Source organism: Eschrichtius robustus, chromosome 6 (genome assembly GCF_028021215.1).
Source record: "Eschrichtius robustus isolate mEscRob2 chromosome 6, mEscRob2.pri, whole genome shotgun sequence".
Lineage (NCBI taxonomy): Eukaryota > Metazoa > Chordata > Mammalia > Artiodactyla > Eschrichtiidae > Eschrichtius > Eschrichtius robustus.
In genome coordinates, this window is record NC_090829.1 from 77,348,427 (window position 1) to 77,365,624 (window position 17,198).

Below are 17,198 nucleotides of genomic sequence, written 5' to 3' on the forward strand. Positions count from 1 at the left end.
CACCAGCCTCTCCGGTGATAAGGTCCTCCGGCTGCCGCGCCCACTCCCTGTTGCGTGTCTGTCCCTGACTCGGCTTTCCTGTCCTCCTTTCCGCCAGGCACCGGCCAGGTGGCTGCCAGATCGGCTGCCCCTGCTGCAGTCCAGAACACTTCAGGAGTGTCCCGGCTGAGGGCTCCCCACGGTGAGGCAGACCTCCAGGACTTCTTTCCTTGTCCTCTCAGCCCAGTTACCACAACAAACAGCAGAGGAGACATTGGTGAGTGGGCAGAGTTTAAATTGTGCTGTTGACCCCTCCCCCTCAGTCCACCCTGAGGAGCTGCCGGAGGGGAAGAACTGTGTGCCTTCCTGGCCATCCGGGAGGGACCACAGCCCTCAAGGTGAGATGACACCTGGCCAGGTGCCCAGGCAGGTGGGGGTGAAGTCAGCATGCTTTAGCATTATCTGTTGACCTTGGCTTAGCCGGTCGGAATTCTAGAACTGGTCAAGTCAGTGGGAGCCATCGGTGGAGCCAGCCAGGAATCAAGATTGATTAAGTGCCTGCTGGGTGCCCTGGCCTCTGCTAGAAGCTATTCGTACTGCCAAACTGTGGTGCTCCAGCTTCCCGACTGCCCCAAACTTCTTCCTCCACTGCTCCAGGAGGCTGCTGTGATGAACTCCATTTGTTTTTGTTTGTTTGTTTGTTTGTTTGAAATTAATTAATTAATTAATTAATATTTATTTTTGGCTGCATTGGGTCTTCGTTGCTGTACATGGGCTTTCTCTAATTGCAGCGAGCCGGGGCTACACTTTGTTGCGGTGCACGGGCTTCTCGTTGCGGTGGCTTCTCTTCTTGCGGAGCACGGGCTCTAGATGCATGGGCTCAGTAGTTGTGGCTCGCAGGCTCAGTAGTTGTGGTGCACGGGCTTAGTTGCTCCAAGGCATGTGGGATCTTCCCGGACCAGGGATCAAACCCGTGTCCCCTGCATTGGCAGGCGGATTCTTAGCCACTGTGCCACCAGGGAAGTCCCTCCATTCGGTTTTGATTTCCCCTTTGACCCTGTGGTTCCTTGGCAAGTAGACCTTGTTGGGGTTGGCGCACAGGTAGAATTCCATGTTAATGGGGGCCCAGCTATTCCGGGTGCTGACCAAGAGCTGCACAGACGTGGTCATCTCCACTCTGCTCAGTGAGAAGTCCTGTGTTAGGGTAACATAGAGTGAGTGTTCAGATGGGGACTTCTTTGGGCAGCTATCCAATAATGAATAATCTTTCAAATAATATTCTGAAATATATTTCTCAATAGTATTTCAAACATGTCGGTGATCTTTTGGGATTTCCTATGTGTTATTTGAGGGGGGGGGCGGGATTCATTGCTTTTTGCAGCTTTAGCCAGTGAGGGAGATGGGTTTTCTGTTGCCACCATGCTGACCCTCAGGCTTATAGCACGTCAGGGGTCCTCAGCCAGTGTCAGCCAGGGGGCCATCTGTTCACTCTCAGTGCAAAGGAGGCGGATGGGGCCACAACCAATTCTAGTGAAGCAAAGAGTGTGAGAAGGAAGAGGAAGGGAAAGGGGAATTAGTGAAAGGAAGCGTGGCCTGTGATTTTATAGCACTGATTGTTTCCCCCATGGTTCTAAAGCTGCTTTGAACTATGGCCCCATCACTGAAGTGAGAGAGTAGCCTCTTAGACTACTTGGAAAGGCAAAAAAAAGTATGTAGGGGCTGCTCTTTCATTAAGAAAATAAATCCTGTAACTTTAAAGGAATTAAAAAAAAAATGACAGTGAGGTTGGACTCTAAGGTGGCTAATAAAGAAAAAAAGTAGTGGTGTCCTACTGCTGCCTGAAAGAAAATACAGAACCTGCATCTGAGATGGGAGGCATTATTTTAGTATTCAGGGGAGGCTGGATCAAAGTGAACACTGTATGTCTGAGCATGGCTCCCTTGGAAGGCGAAGGCTTAAAGCCATGACTTTGTGAAGCAGCAGAGGCAGAAGATCAAAGGATGGAGAAATTAACGCAAGTCGCTTTATTTTAAAGGCAGGTTTGCCTCAGCTAAAATAGGGCTGAAGGTAGAGCCTCTGGTGCTGAGAGGGCTGTGCATGAAGCCCTTTCTGTGTAGTTACCAGCTTTATGCTCAGGACAGGGAAGTTTGCAACGAGGAAAAGAGGACAGTCAAACTTCTGTTGTAAAACCTAGAGCAGATGGGGCTGCAGAAATCATCCAGTACTCCTTTTCCTCCTTAGTGAGGAAACGGGGCCTCATGAGCACAGCCGTTAACCTGGTCGGTGTAGAGGCTGTCCAGAACTCGGTGCCCTTCTCCAGGGTCCCTTAAAGTCTGAGACAGTGGGCCCCTCATAGATGATGCAGGGACCTTTAGCAAATGTTTCTTTCTTTTTTAAAAAATTTATTTATTTATTTTTATTTTTTGGCTGCGTTGGGTCTTAGTTGCGGCGAGCGGGGGCTACTCTTCATTGCGGTGCACAGGCTTCTCATTGCAGAACACAGGCTCTAGGCGCTCTGGCTTCAGTAGTTGTGGCACACAGGCTCAGTAGTTGTGGCACACGGGCTCTAGAGCGCAGGCTCAGTAGTCGTGTCACCCGGGCTTCGTTGCTCCGTGGCATGTGGGATCTTCCCGGACCAGGGCTCGAACCCGTGTCCCCTGCATTGGCAGGCGGATTCTTAACCACTGCGCCACCAGGGAGGTCCTGCATGTGTGTATTCTTTTTCAGATTCTTTTCCATTATAGATTATTGCAAGATATTGACTATTGTTCCCTGTGCTATACAGTAGGATCTTGTTGTTTATTTTATATATAGTGTGTATCTGTTAATCACAAGCTCCTAATTTATCTCCCCTTTTCTAACTGTAAGTTTGTTTTGTGAGTCTGTTTCTGTTTTGTAAATAAGTCATTTGTATCATTTTTTAGATACCATATGAACTTTGTCTTTGTCTGACTTACTTCACTTAGTGTGATAATCTCTAGGTCCATCCATATTGCTGCAAATGGCATTATTTCATTCTTTCTTATGGCTGAGTAGTATTCCATTGACTGGGTTTTATTGATCTGTACCTGTGGGGGTAACCAGGTGTGAAGGTCTGGCCATCTCTGACTGGGGACAATCTGTTGTGGAACAGCCTCAAAACCCCCTAAGGGTTGGATACATTAGGAGTTAATCTGCGTAGGTAGAGAGATGAGTTTTCTGACAATCGGGAGTCTGGGATGAGATTTGGATCCTGTCCTGTCTCTTGCACAGACATAATGAAACCAGAGGACTGTTGGATCATAGGAAAGCATAGAAGCAGTTTCTGGATGGGACACTGTGAGAGCTTTGAAGAGATGGGAGGCCACCTTGAGGAGGCAGGACCAGAAGTTGAGAGCCCTCTATAACACAAGGGAGACTTGGGGTGTGGGATGAGAGTTTAAGCTGGTAATAGGCCTGCAAGCCAAGGATCCATCCCCTGGAGTTATCCTGGGAACCTAATTACTAAATGTTCCTGGGTAATCCTTGATCATGGGACCTGATAAAGCCCAAGCTTACTGCTGAAACTATGTTAAGATAAAAGCTGTTTTTATTCGTTTGATATCCATTAAAGCCATCACAGATTAATTATTTTTCAAAAGAAAGAAAACTATGCCACAGTTCTGCAAGTAACTTATGACCAGATGTTGAGATCTTGGTATACCCAGTCATGCTTAAAAATATTGTAAGAAATCTTCAGACAGTAAAATCTAAAAATAAAACCCCCTTAATTTAAAAAGATGAATAAGAGAAAAAGCATTGTAGTTCAAGAGATTTATTGGCTCACTTATTTTTATTTATTTTTGAAAAGAATCATGTTATAGTTTAATGCCAGATGCTGAGACCCAGATATACCCAGTTTTGTGGTGGAGAGGGAGGGTACCTATAAAATGCAAGAAAGTACCCAAGGGACAAAAGGATGAAAATCACTGGTTGCTTATCTGAATAGTCAATGGGTACCTGTGAGCTAGAGTTTATCACGTGCATGAATCCTTGATCTGAAAATGAGGGACAATGGTAGTGGCAGTGGTAGAGGGTGGGAGTAAAGATCTTGTCCCACTAATTTACGGTGTCTGAAGAAAATTTGGAACCACTGATAGCTTCATATCTACCGGCCTCCTACTAAGCTACCTGGGGTGAGTTGAAATTGCATTTCATAACATTGTCCCTAACCGTGCCCCTGTCTTTCTTAGTGCCAGAGATGAGTCTGAAGCACATACAGGGCAGTATTTGCACTTCCCTACCCCATTCACACAGCTGCCTTCTCAGATCTCGACTTGCTCTGGGTTACAGCCTTAGTGGTTTTAGGCCAGATTTCCCAGCAGGACGTGGGTGTTCTTACCTCTTCTTCCTAACTACACCAGCTGGTGTCCTGCTGATCTTCAGCTGTGTCACATCCCATAGGTCACACATCTCTACCTTTTGGAAGTGGAGGTGTTAATATAGAGGCTCACCCAGTGCTCTCAGTAAAGGGTAAGGGGAGAACGAAGAGCATCCTGGGATGATTGTAGAACTCACCGTGCTCTTAGCCACAAATTGAATGAAGGTAGAAACTTGTCAAGAGTTTTATACAATTCAAACTGGTGTCTCATGCTATGGATGAGAACCTAGATTTAGAAGGAGGGTCTACCTGGTCTGGTGGGAGAAGTGAGTGGAACAGGAGGAGAGACTATGATCTGTGCACCTCTGACAAAGGTACAGGAAAGGGGGACTTTCAAGTTCAAAAGATGTCTCCCCTCAAAAAAGCTTTAGAAAACACCTCAAATGAATGGAACTTTCGATTAAAATCAAGAAGATGAAAATCGAAATGAATAAATAAGGAAATAAATAAAAATTCTTCACTTAGAATTTTTAGAAAATCAGCTAAGTGTAGATAGACTATGATAAGGTTGATGATAGTTTAAGATCTTTACTGTAGGGGTCAGGGGGTGGTTATTTTGTCACTGTCTCTTCTCTAGGTTGTCTTTAATAACTATGGAGGGTCTGAGATTTCACCAACTGGCAAGCTAGTGAGTTTGCTGCCAAGGTTTCATGAATGCTGGCAGAAGATGAGCTCCATGGGTTAGGGACAGGACTTTATGATTCACAACAATGACAGTGACCAGAGAACCAGCATTTTCTCTCACTGGTTCTTTGAGCTCCAATCTCCATAGGGGGACACCTGCCCACACAGTGGAGAGAAATCCTGAGATTAGGGAACTCAGACCTTTTATAATGGACAGTAAGCGTGCCTGTTCTTTGCTCCAAAGGAAGACACTCTTTCTTCCAAGGTTGTTTATGATACAAATATTCTTGAAAAGATAATCTGGAGCAAAGGCAGTCAGTGCCTGTGCTTGCCGGATATACAGCACATGAGAGACCCATAGAGAATGGCTCCTAGCTGCTGCATCCGTACAAAGGGGAGGGAAGCTAGTGTATATGGCCTGCTTGTTCTGCACCACGCGCTGACCAGGAGACTTCTCACAACTTACCTCATCAAAGCTCAGAGGTGGTACTGTTGTTTTGTGAGTAAGAAAGCTGGTGAGTAACGGAGTATCAGCTGCAGGAATTGTATATGCATTGCATACTTCTTATGCTAAGCATTGTGCTAAGAAATAGCTGAGACTTAATTAGCTGCTTATCAGCTGCCTCGCCAGGCACAGTTCTAAGAGTTCTCTATGAACTGACTTATGCACTTCTCATAACTAAGATTATCAGGTGCTGCAGAGGAAACTGCAGAGGAAATTGAGGCATGGGGGATGATGGCGCCGAGATTCAAACCTGGGGTTTATCCACTGTGCTCCTGTGTTCTTTCTTCAGTCCTCAGGGTCACACCAAGGGGGTCCTGGTGAAACTAGCATGAACCCAGAGGATGTGAAACGGTTTGGAAACAATGGCAAGTAGGAACAGTTGAAAGGGTCGAGTGTGTTTCATCTGCAGAAGGATAAAGGATAAATGATGATTGTCTTCAGATATTTGTAGCCATGTCTTGTAGAAAGGTAGAGTTTATGTGACTCCGGGGGACAGAATTGGGTCCAGTTAGGTGAAGCCATATCAGGGCTCAGCAGACCCTGCTGTACACAGTGACCGGAACTCCTTCCCCAGCCACTCCTTCCTGTCCCCTCTCTGAGCATTTTCCCCTGTCAGACATGCCCAGAGAGGGTTCCTGCATGAGTGGGGCGGGGGGAGTTCTAACTCTAGGGAACCCCAGCCTGCCCTAAGGGGGCTGGAGGGGTTAGTCTCAGATGCATCCCTAGTCCTGCAGTTCCTGGCATTCTTACGGAGGGACCCACCAGGATCTTGGCTAAGTCCTCCCTCCACCCTGACTGGTTTGGTTCCATCCCTGTAATCACCAGCCTCATGGCTCAGCCAGGTCCTGGCAATTGTCCACAAACATATCAGTCCCACCCTTGCCCAGTTTGGGGCAGAACAGCATTCCTCTACTGGATGGGAGGTTGAGTTCGAAGATCTCCGTGCACTCTTAACTGTGTCTGTGGTTTTGTGATTTACTCTTTCCTTGTCGAGTAGCCCATGCTTTAAAAAGCAAGTGGGACCAGGCAGTTGGGTCCATTGCTGCTCTGTAAGGACCTGGCTGTGGACCCGTGGTCACTTCCCTGGTCTTGGGCAGCTCCAGTCCTGAGTGGAACAGGTCTGGTCCTGATGCAGGTCCAGGAAGGAATTTGGGAAGATGGTGAAAAACAGGAATGGTGGCAACTGGTTTGATGGCATCTGTTCCACTCAGCCAGAAACATCTTCTGTCAGAAGCTACAGACACCCTACATGTGGTCTCAATTAGCCTGTGCGTATCTTTGCAATAAGTACATTCTCATCAAAGGATTTTAGAGAGTGATGTTTAGCCCCATGTAAAGGGCATGATCAGAATCTGATCTCTGATCCCGAAATAATGTCTCTGCTATTCCAGATGTCAGGAGTAACTAAAAATATACTTAAAACTCTGAGGAATTCTTGGTTTACTGGACCCATCTCCTTTTTCTATCCACCTCCCTCCGGAAAGCAAGAGAACAAAGAAATGAGCCAAAAAGCTTTAATTATCCAGTCTGCTGACATTATTTTATCTGAGCCGCCGATATTAAGTTTGCACAGCATTGCATTTCAATCACAGAGCTAAGAGCAACCTCTGCAAACTTGGGCCTTTGTCCTGCTGCTCGTTGTGGCCAGTATTCTGTTTTCTACCCCATCCCACCCTCCCTCAGATTTCTTAAATTCCGAAGGTCTGTGTGGCACTGGAAATTATCTGTCTGTGGAATGTCCATACTTTAGGAAAGTCCCTGAACTCGTGTGTTTATTCCCTAGTTCCATTCCCCTCAACTCATCGTGGCCATTTGTGGTTGAGTTCTGGCATGTGCCCATCATTGAACAAACCTGGATTTGGTAGGAGCATTTTGCCCTGTTTCTATCACTGACATAAATGAAATTCTATCAGTTTCTATCATTGGCATGTGGAGAAGGAAGAGACAGTCTGGCCAGTTTGTTTTTTTCTTCCTTCATATACAAATTTAATTTTCCCTGTTATATCTTTAATATTTCTGGCCCGTCAAATGTATCTTCAATTTCAGTTTAGTTCTCTGGGCTGTGACCTTTCACCTGGTTTAATGTTGACACAGTCACCTATTAGCTGGTTTATTTAGCACCCAGTTGATGCTATTGTTATTGCTACAACTAGGTCACATTTATTGAGGGCTTCTGGTGTGCCAAGGACTGTGCGGAGGGCTTCCATCTTCAAGCCTTTTCAAGCAAGTACTGTTACAATCCTGCCCATTTTACAAGTGAGGACACAGGCTGAGAGGTGAAAGCATTTGCTGAAGGTCCTACAGCAGAGCTGGGATTGGAAGCCAGCCACCGTGGCCCCAGAGTTGGTTGATTTCACGCCCTTTTTCTAACCGCCCACAGGCCCTCTGCTGTGCACACAAGTGTCCCCGCTAATGCTCCAGGGAGTGTCAGTGTCTTTATAAAACCCTGTCCCCAGCAAGTGTTTAATAAGAAGTGACTGTGCAGGACACCACCATGGAGATACAACGATGTCCAAACCTGAGCCCTTCCCCCCACCCTCCAGGGCGCTGCGGAGACAGAGCCTCCACAGTCAGAGCAAGGGCGCTGTTTCAGGGCCATCTCGGCCTGGTGATAGTGATCCTGTAAGCTAGAGACGCCTGGGGGCACTCCCCTGGGCCGTGCTACTCGTGGTGGCCCCCCACAGACATTTTTCCACCTGGAGCCAATGTTGTGGCTGGACCGACCCTTGTGGTTCTTATTAAGACTGCAAGATGCAGCTCAGTAACAACCGTCAGGGAACTTAGAAAAGACAAGGCTTATTGCTCGCAGGTCCCTGAGGGTGCAAGGCCTCCCCGGGGCCACACAGCGAGGGATGGGGGAAGAGAGGGAGAGAGAGCACGAGATCGAGCAGACCTGGGGTTCTGCCTTTATTGGAGTCGAGGGTTGGAGGAATCTAGGGTTTCAAGTGTTCACTCTTTTTTTTTTTTTTTTAAATTTTATAGCTACTTTATTTATTTATTTATTTATTTTTGGCTGTGTTGGGTCTTCGGTTCGTGCGAGGGCTTTCTCTAGTTACGGCAAGTGGGGGGCCACTCTTCATCGCGGTGCGCGGGCCTTTCACGATCGCGGCCCCTCCCGTTGCGGGGCACAGGCTCCAGACGCGCAGGCTCAGTAGTTGTGGCTCACGGGCCCAGCTGCTCCGTGGCATGTGGGATCTTCCCAGACCAGGGCTCGAACCCGTGTCCCCTGCATTAGCAGGCAGATTCTCAACCACTGCGCCACCAGGGAAGCCCTCAAGTGTTCACTCTTTATTGGTGAATTTAAAGCATAAAAGCAGGAATTAAAGCACAGGAAAGGAAAAACCGTTGAACGGTCAGTTATCTAGGTCACCAGAGCTCTCTCTAAAAAAGGGGAACCTCATGGCTGGGGTGGCCTGACTCTTTATCTAGTCCTGTAGCTGGCAGTGTGTTTATTCGAAATGGCTGTCTTTGAAGTGGAGGCCTCAGCAATCAAAAGCTACCTGTCAGGCACTTATATCACAATCAGAAAAGCTAGTTGTCAGGCACCTTTGTCTCTTGTGTTTGCTGCTCTGTCTCTAAGGTCTAGAATAGCACCTGGCAGGTAGTGAGCTGTCAAAACATATGCGATAAATAAACGAACTACTAATTAAACAAAGCCACGGATAATTTTACAAATAAATGAAAGAATACATTAATTCCAAGAAAGTATGAAGGACATACACTGAGATTAAAGGATGGCCTTTTAAACTATGTGCAGTGAGCTTTATGAAAAATTCCACGTATTGTCCTCATTTTCTGTATTTTATCACAGATTGGAAAGTTTGTCCGAGTCTGTGCTCAAGAACCTGTGTCATAAATCCTGCTGGGAAGGCCTTAGAGAAGAGGATACCTTGAGGTTAAGGTAGGACTCAGCTGGGTAGAAAAGGCTCAGAGGCATCCGGGGCTGCCCCCACTGGCAGGATTACAGAGGAGAGAGAGCAGAGGCCCCATGTTTTGCTTGATAACAATAGTTGTTTTGAACTTCATGACTCCTTGGGGTGGGATCCTTCCCTGTCTTGCTCAATACTTGCCTCATTTCCCAAGCCTTGCCTCACTTGGTCAGATATCTAAGTGCACATCCCTTCAAACTGTGCAGGAATCCCTGGACCTGGCTCATACCTGGGCCCTGGCACCAGATCAAGGAGCTCAAGATCAAACTGGGGCTGAGGAAGGAGAGCAAAATATTTGGGGAGCCATGAGTCACCCCAGGTAGTACATTGACAGAAATTAAGAGGACCTAGATTTGAGAGCCATAAAAATTTCAAGCACTTTGACTTAGTAATCGAAATTCTTGAAATATATCTTGAGTAGATATAATCTAGAGTGAAGGAGAAGTTATGTTCATGAAATTGTGACTTGTGATGTTGTTTGTTTTAGTGAAATTGGAAAGAACCTAAATGGTAAATAACAGGGACGTGATTGAGTAAATGATGGTTCATCCACTTGACAGAATGTTACAAAGTTATTAAAAATGAGACTTAGGAAGAGTGTTCTGTAACCAGGAAAAATATTGTGGTTTAGCCTGAACAAAAGTATGAAGATGAAAGCAATGATAGTGTGTATGTATAATTTTGTTTTAAAAAGTACATATATAGAAAAATACTGGAAAAATATATTAAAAACGACAGTATTTATGTTAGGAAAAAAGTCATTTGCAATCATACTTACAACCAGACTTTCAGCAAATATTATTTATTTATGAACAATGACAAAAGTGGATGGAACAAAGGAACTAGAGTGAGTTTAAAGTTCATGCAAAAAGTCAGCAAACAGTGTAGAAAAGGGAACCCTCCTACACTGTTGGTGAGAATGTAAATTGGTGCAGCCACTATGGAGAACAGTATGGAGGTTCCTTAAAAACCTAAACATAGAGCTGACATATGATCCAGCAATCTCACTCTTGGGCATATATCCAGAAAAGACAAAAACTCTAATTCGAAAAGATACATGCACCCCAGTGTTCATAGCAGCACAATTTACAATAGCCAAGACATGGAAACAACCCAAGTGGCCATCAACAGGTGACTGGTTAAAGAAAATGTGGTATATATATAATGGAACATTAGTCAACCATAAAAAAGAATGAAATATTGCCATTTGCAGCAATATGGATGGACCTAGAGAATATCATACTAAATGAAGTAAGTCAGACAGAGAAAGACAAATATTATGCGATATCACTTACATGTGGAATCTAAAAAATAATACAAATGAATCTATATACAAGATAGTATAAAGACAAAAACAGACTCACAGATACAGAAAACAAACTTATGGTTACCAAAGGGGAGGAGGGATAAATTAGGAGTATGGGATTAACACATACAAACTACTGTACCTAAAATAGATAAGCAGCAAGGATTACTGTATAGCACAGGGAACTATATTCAATATCTTATAATAACCTATAATGGAAAGTAATCTGAAAAATATATATATAACTGAATCACTTTGCTGTACACCTGAAACTAACACAGTATTGTAAATCAACTATAGTTCAAAAAAACAAGTCAGAAACTAAGACACTGATGGTCTAGAAAAGGAGCGAGGACAGATATGAGAACATGTCCAAATATAACCCAGTGCGTGAAATAACATAACAGTTTCCTGGACTGAGGGCATGTGAAGTACAAGCTTGGCCAGAACAGAGTGAACGTGGCCAGGGTAAACATCCTTGAAGTCATGTGTCACATCCAGACTTAGGGAGGTGGTGGGAGTGATTAGGGTGGTCACACACATCCTATTTCCCCTGAACAGTCCCGGCATAAGTGTTAGCAGTCCCTCTCTTCACTCTCAGAAGAGTCCTGGTTTGGGTAATATGTCATGTGGTCACCCTAGTTATTGAAAAGGAAGGAGGAGGACAGTCTAGGTTGATGGTAATTGCTCTGCTGGTTGCCTCTAGTGCATGAGAGCTGGTGAGTTAAGATTCCCTGATGCTGAGGCAGGCCCAGGCCTGATGGAGAAGTGGCCCATTTGAATATAGCTCTGCTTCCTGATTAGTTGTAGGATAATCACAGTGGTTATTCCTAAGCTGCCGTAGCATGTAGCTAGAATTCATATTTCACTCTGACCCAGGAGCTCCTCTTCCACTTCCATCCTTCCTTACCTATCCCACAAATTGAGTGCATGACCGTTAAATTTTTCATTGAGCAGAAGAGTATCTACAGTGAGAAGAGATAATTTGCCAGCTGAGCCGTCCTCCTATTTGTGTACCTGGGAGCAGTTCTCCCTAGAAAAGTTCTTGACTTTTAATAGAAAAACCTATATATGGCTAGTGCAGAAATACATTGAAATGGTAGAAAATAACTTGAAGCAAACAAGAACTCGGCCTGGGTGGGCTCTGTTTCTTTCTTGGTGTCTACCCCGTGTTCCATTGGCTCTGTCAAGGCTGCCTTACTGGGAACCCCCTTTCAGAGCAGAGCACCAAGCTGACCATCTGTGATGCAGCCTGGGAGCCTAGCTTTAGGTTCAGCTTGCAAGAAAAGTGCAATTGTGGAGGCGGCCCCTCCCCTGTGCCCACAGGAGGATTGGTCTGACCCCGAGCGCCCAGAGATGCCCAGCTGGACATCGCGGGGCTCAGGGAGCGGACTCAAGGGACGTCCTTTAGGCAGCATCTCCTCACAGTCTCAGCTCAGAGGGGCTTCCGGTCAATGGGGAAGCCATACAGATGCAGCTCACTGTGCACACGAACAGGCAGAGAAATGCTTCAGGGATTGCAGAGGTGAAGAGATAGCTCGATCTTTCGTAGATGGTTTGTCCTGTTGTTTGGTTGAGCATTGCAGGTGGCAAATGTGGGGATAAGCTAGCTCTCTTTGGCTTTTCCTGGGCTTAAGCAAGAAATTACCTTCTGGCACCTGGATATTATTTTATTTTTCTAGTTAAGAGGTGCGGGAAGAGGGTGGGGGGGGAGCATTGTCTCAACTAAGAGAGAGACTTGCCAGGAACCTGCAAAGATCAGCTGAGAGAGAGGACACCCAAGCAAGTACGCACTTGTGCCAAATTGCAGCTTCCCAGAAGCTCACTTTGGCCTAGAGACCAAGAGGAACAAAGCCATCGGGGAGATGGAACCAAGCCCTAGCTAACAGGTGTGAGGGGGAGCAGAGTTCTTCAGTATAAATAATTTCCCCCCATCAAAGACTGGACTCTAGGAAGTCCCAGGGGACTGCCTTCTCTCAGAAAAATCCCGAATTGAGTAATCATAAAAAACCAGAGTGAGAGTAAAACTGATTCTTACTTCAAGCATGAATCAGAAATTATTTCATTAGAATAATTAGAAGTGCCTTATTAACTTAATAGGTCTATTTGGTGTGGATAAGCACATTTAGTAGTCCTTTTTTGGCCTAATCTACCACACCTGGAGAGGCCTAGTTGGTTGGCTGCTATGTACACGGGATGGAAGCTTACCTAAATTGCCCTGGAGAAAATGTTCTAACAACTAGGATGGCCATTTCAAAGCTTTGCAATGATGGTAAACAACGTACTGCCCTTCAGAGTCCTGTACCCATCTTATTACTGCGGGGGAGAGAGAACACTTAACACCCAATAAATGCTGGGCCCATGCTCCCCTCTAGGCAAATGCTAAGAAACGAACTGCTGATTTGTGTTGGCTGAGTGTCCCGAGCAGGGTGCCGAACTGTGGGGTTCAGGAGTGGGAAACATGAAGGGTTTACCAAGTCCCGTGAACAGGCCAGGGCCCACCAGCTGTTTTATTTCCAATCCCACTTTCCTGGCCCCTGTGGTTATATTGTTCTCCTTTGTTGATCTGGCCTCCCCAATAGGATTCCAAGTCCCCTGTCTTCAAGGTCTGTGCTCCCCTGGCCAGGTGTGAGCCCAGCTGACACATGGGGTAGCCCTTGATCTTCCTGCTGGCCCCCTGTTTCCAAGAGAAGATTGGAGGGACAGGGGCCCTCTTCTCCCCTCTGGGGCCAGTTGAGCTGACACCTGTGAGCTCGGTCCTCTCTCCAGAGGGTCAGTCGCACTTGGCCGTGTTCCTGCTGATGCACCGTGCCCTCCGTTGCCCATCAGTTTTCTCCATGCCCTTTCCTCTGGGTTCCCAGGGGTCACCATTTTCTTTCTCAACAGCGCCCCTCCAGAGCAGGTTTGGGGTGGGAGAGGAGAAGAGACACATGTTAGCCTTGTCAGTATCTTCAGTGACGCCTGAGGAGGAAGGGAGGGAGACATGATTGGTGGGAAAAGTCCTTACAGGAGAAAATGCGTCACTCTCTGTTATCGTCCATTGTTGCAGATGGTAAGAACTGGATGTTCTCGGCAACATCCCTAATTGCCTGCCGAGACAGAGAAGCAGAGGGCGTCCTTTGGGAGGGAGGAAGGGAGGCAGGCAGGTGTGGTGTGGAAGGGCCTTGAGCCGCAGCCCAGCGTGAGGGGACAGCAGGACAGCCGAGGGCCTGCACACCTGGTGCTTGAGTGGCTTCTTCTGCCTATTCAAGGAGCATGAAAGGGAAGGTGAGAGGCGGGGCCTGCCCACCCCCAGCCAACATCCTGGGTCCCGGAGCCTGTCTAGAAGAGATGTGAGGGGCTCCCCAGTCAGCAGCTGCGGGGGGGAGCCGGGACAGGCTTAGAACATCAGGTAGGGCTTGTGTGAACCTCGAGTTGCTCAGCTTTAAAGAGCCACAGCTGGAGGCGAGACTCTAGAACGTGCAACATGCTCAGGAGCTGCAACAGTGTGGGTGGGAGCTGAGGGGCTGGGCTGGGCTGGGGAGGAAGCAAGCAGGCGGCCATGAGCTGCCTTTGTCTACTCTCGGGTGGGGCTCTTCCCCAGCAGGCTGATGGCTCCTGATGTCCAGAGGCCTCCTCAAGGCCAAAGTGAGGAGTGCTGACCCTTCCAAAGCTGCTCCCTGAGTCTCGACTTTCTCTAACTCCTGTCTCTTCACCCCCTGATGTTCTGCTCCCTTCCTCCCAACACACAGAGCCCCATGGGGTCCGTGACAGAGCTGGTAAACACACAGTGATGGGTATGCGGACAGACTGTGTGTTCTGACCTTTCAGCCGGGGTTCTTCCTGCCCTGCTGGGAGCACGGTGTTGATAAACCTGGCTTGATTGGCTCAGGCGATCAACATGGATACCACAGATAATGTAAATATTCTAAGTAGTCACAACAGAGTCGCATCTTTTCAGCATGCTTTTGTCCAGATGTGGAGTAGGCTTTTTAGACAACACCAGGGACCTAAGAAGTTGGGATCTGGAAGAAGATTCTTATAGATGCGAACCACAGGAATGAATGAACTTCTGGAATTTCCTTGCTGAGAAGGGTGTGCGTGCTTGTGGCTGTGGCTTTTGGCTACTGTGTATACATTCTGTTTCCTGGCATTCAGGGCTTAGCTAATGACTAGCAGGCTGGTTGATCGGTTCAGAACCAGGAGTGACTGGCAATTGTCAAACGAGTTCCCTTAGCACGCCCCCCCCCATCCAGCCCCCTGGCAGGAGGTTAAGGGTAGCTTGTCAGAGCTGCTGTCTGCAGACCAAAGTGAATGAGGCCCCCGCAGGTGCTCAGGCTTACAAAGGCTGACACGATGTGCAAGTCAGGTTATAACTGGTACATCCAGGAGGGATGTTAGAGGTCTTCTGACCCCAGAGAGGTTAGGATACTCCCCCAGAGCCCACTGTTAGCAGATCCTGTCTCTGGAATTTGGTGGCTCTGGCCTTAAGTTGGGCTCCTCTCTCTGAGCCTCAGTTTTCTTATTGATAGGCCGAGGGTAAGCTAAGGCTCCCTTGTGTTCTGGGGCTGTGCATAATAATCTAGGACACAAGACACCAGCACCCTGGACTCCAACCCACTCCCAGCTCCTCCCTCTTGCATCACTAACAGTGTGACATTGTCACCAAGGCTCTGAACCTTGGAGTCAGAGGCATAGGTTCAAATCCAGCTGATAAGAAGTAGCTGTCATTGTTAGCTCTGCGATTTGGGATATATTGCTCAACTTCTGAGTCTTCTTTTCGTCTTTAAAGTGAAAATCATACCTCTTATAGAAGTTGCTTTGAAAATGAAAGTTAACTTAAGTAAAACTCTCAGTAGAGTACCTGCCTCCTGGTAAGCATTCAGTAAATGGATTATTTTTATTAGTAATAGTAGATACTGTGGTTCATGGTCACTTCACTTGGCTGGACCTGAGATTTCCTTTCTGTGATACAGGGTTTGGGTGGGACCAGTGCTTCTCCAACTCTGCCATCCCCAGGGAAGTGGAGAAAGAACTAGTATTCTGAGGGTAGGGGCTTGGGGTGTAGCCTGAAGCAGCTTGCAGAAAGCATCACATTTCTTTGAAGTCTTAGGGTAATTTGTAAAATCAACTTATAGTTGTCATTTGGTACAACAATGTGAACACATTGGTTCTCATATAGAAATGCTTCCCCCAGATCTTTGAGTATAGTTGATGTTCCAGGAATGAGCTGCTCCACTCCGGGGTTGGGGGTGTGATGGCATCATTTCTCTTTTTTTTTTTTTCTGTGGACTTTGCCTTTTTTTTTTTTAAGTTTTTTTTTTTTTAAGTTTTATTTATTTTATTTTTGGCCGTGTTGGGTCTTTGTTGATGCATGCGGGCTTTCCTCTGCTTGCAGCGAGCGGGGGCTACTCTTCGTTGCGGTGCGCGGGCTTCTCATTGCAGTGGCTTCTCTTGTTGCGGAGCACGGGCTCTAGGCACACGGGCTTCAGTAGTTGTGGCGCGTGAGCTCAGTAGTTGTGGCGCGTGGGCTCTAGAGTGCAGGCTCAGGAGTTGTGGCGCACGGGCTTCGTTGCTCCACGGCATGTGGGATCTTCCCGGCCCAGGGCTTGAACCCGTGTCCCCTGCCTTGGCAGGCAGATTCTTAACCACTGCGCCACCAGAGAAGCCCTTTTTTTTTTTTTAACATCTTTATTGGTGTATAATTGCTTTATAATGTTGTGTTAGTTTCTGCTGTATAACAAAGTGAATCAGCTATACGTATACATATATCCCCATATCTCCTCCCTCTTGCATCTCCCTCCCTCCCACCCTCCCTATCCCACCCCTCTAGGTGGTCACAAAGCACCGAGCTGATCTCCCTGTGCTATGCGGCTGCTTCCCACTAGCTATCTATTTTATATTTGGTAGTGTGTATATGTCCATGCCACTCTCTCACTTCATCCCAGCTTACCCTTCCCCCTCCCCGTGTCCTCAAGTCCATTCTCTACATCTGCGTCTTTATTCCTGTCCTGCCCCTAGGTTTGTCAGAACCATTTTTTTTTTTTTAGGTTCCATATATATGTGTTAGCATATGGTATTTGTTTTTCTCTTTCTGACTTACTTCACTCTGTATGACAGACTCTAGTCCATCCACCTCCCTACAAATAACTCAGTTTCGTTTCTTTTTAATGGCCGAATAATATTCCATTGTATATATGTGCCACATCTTCTTTATCCATTCATCTGTCGATAGACCCTTAGTTTGCTTCCATGTCCTGGCTATTGTAAATAGTGCTGCAGTGAACATTGTGGTACGTGTCTCCTTTTGGATTATGGTATTCTCAGGGTATGTGACCAGTAGTGGGATTGCTGGGTCATATGGTAGTTCAATTTTTAGTTTTTTAAGGAACCTCCATACTGTTCTCCATAGTGGCTGTATCAATTTACATTCCCACCAACAGTGCAAGAGGGTTCCCTTTTCTCCACACCCTCTCC

At 46.7% G+C, this 17,198-nt stretch overlaps 1 protein-coding gene across 10 annotated transcripts in view; it reads left to right on the plus strand.

Moving 5' to 3' along the window:
• The window catches only part of MYLK (myosin light chain kinase), a 342,321-nt gene that overhangs the window by 124,612 nt on the left and 200,511 nt on the right, over positions 1–17,198 (plus strand). For 6 of the 10 annotated variants that reach the window (XM_068546599.1, XM_068546604.1, XM_068546605.1 and 3 more), the window contains 2 exons: positions 98–256; positions 9,319–9,408. The exons of 2 other annotated variants lie outside the window; for them this stretch is intronic. The gene's annotated coding sequence lies outside the window, so the exon portion shown is untranslated. The remainder of the gene's footprint in view (positions 1–97; positions 257–9,318; positions 9,409–17,198) is intronic. 2 more of the 10 variants (XM_068546602.1, XM_068546606.1) reach the window with 1 other exon arrangement.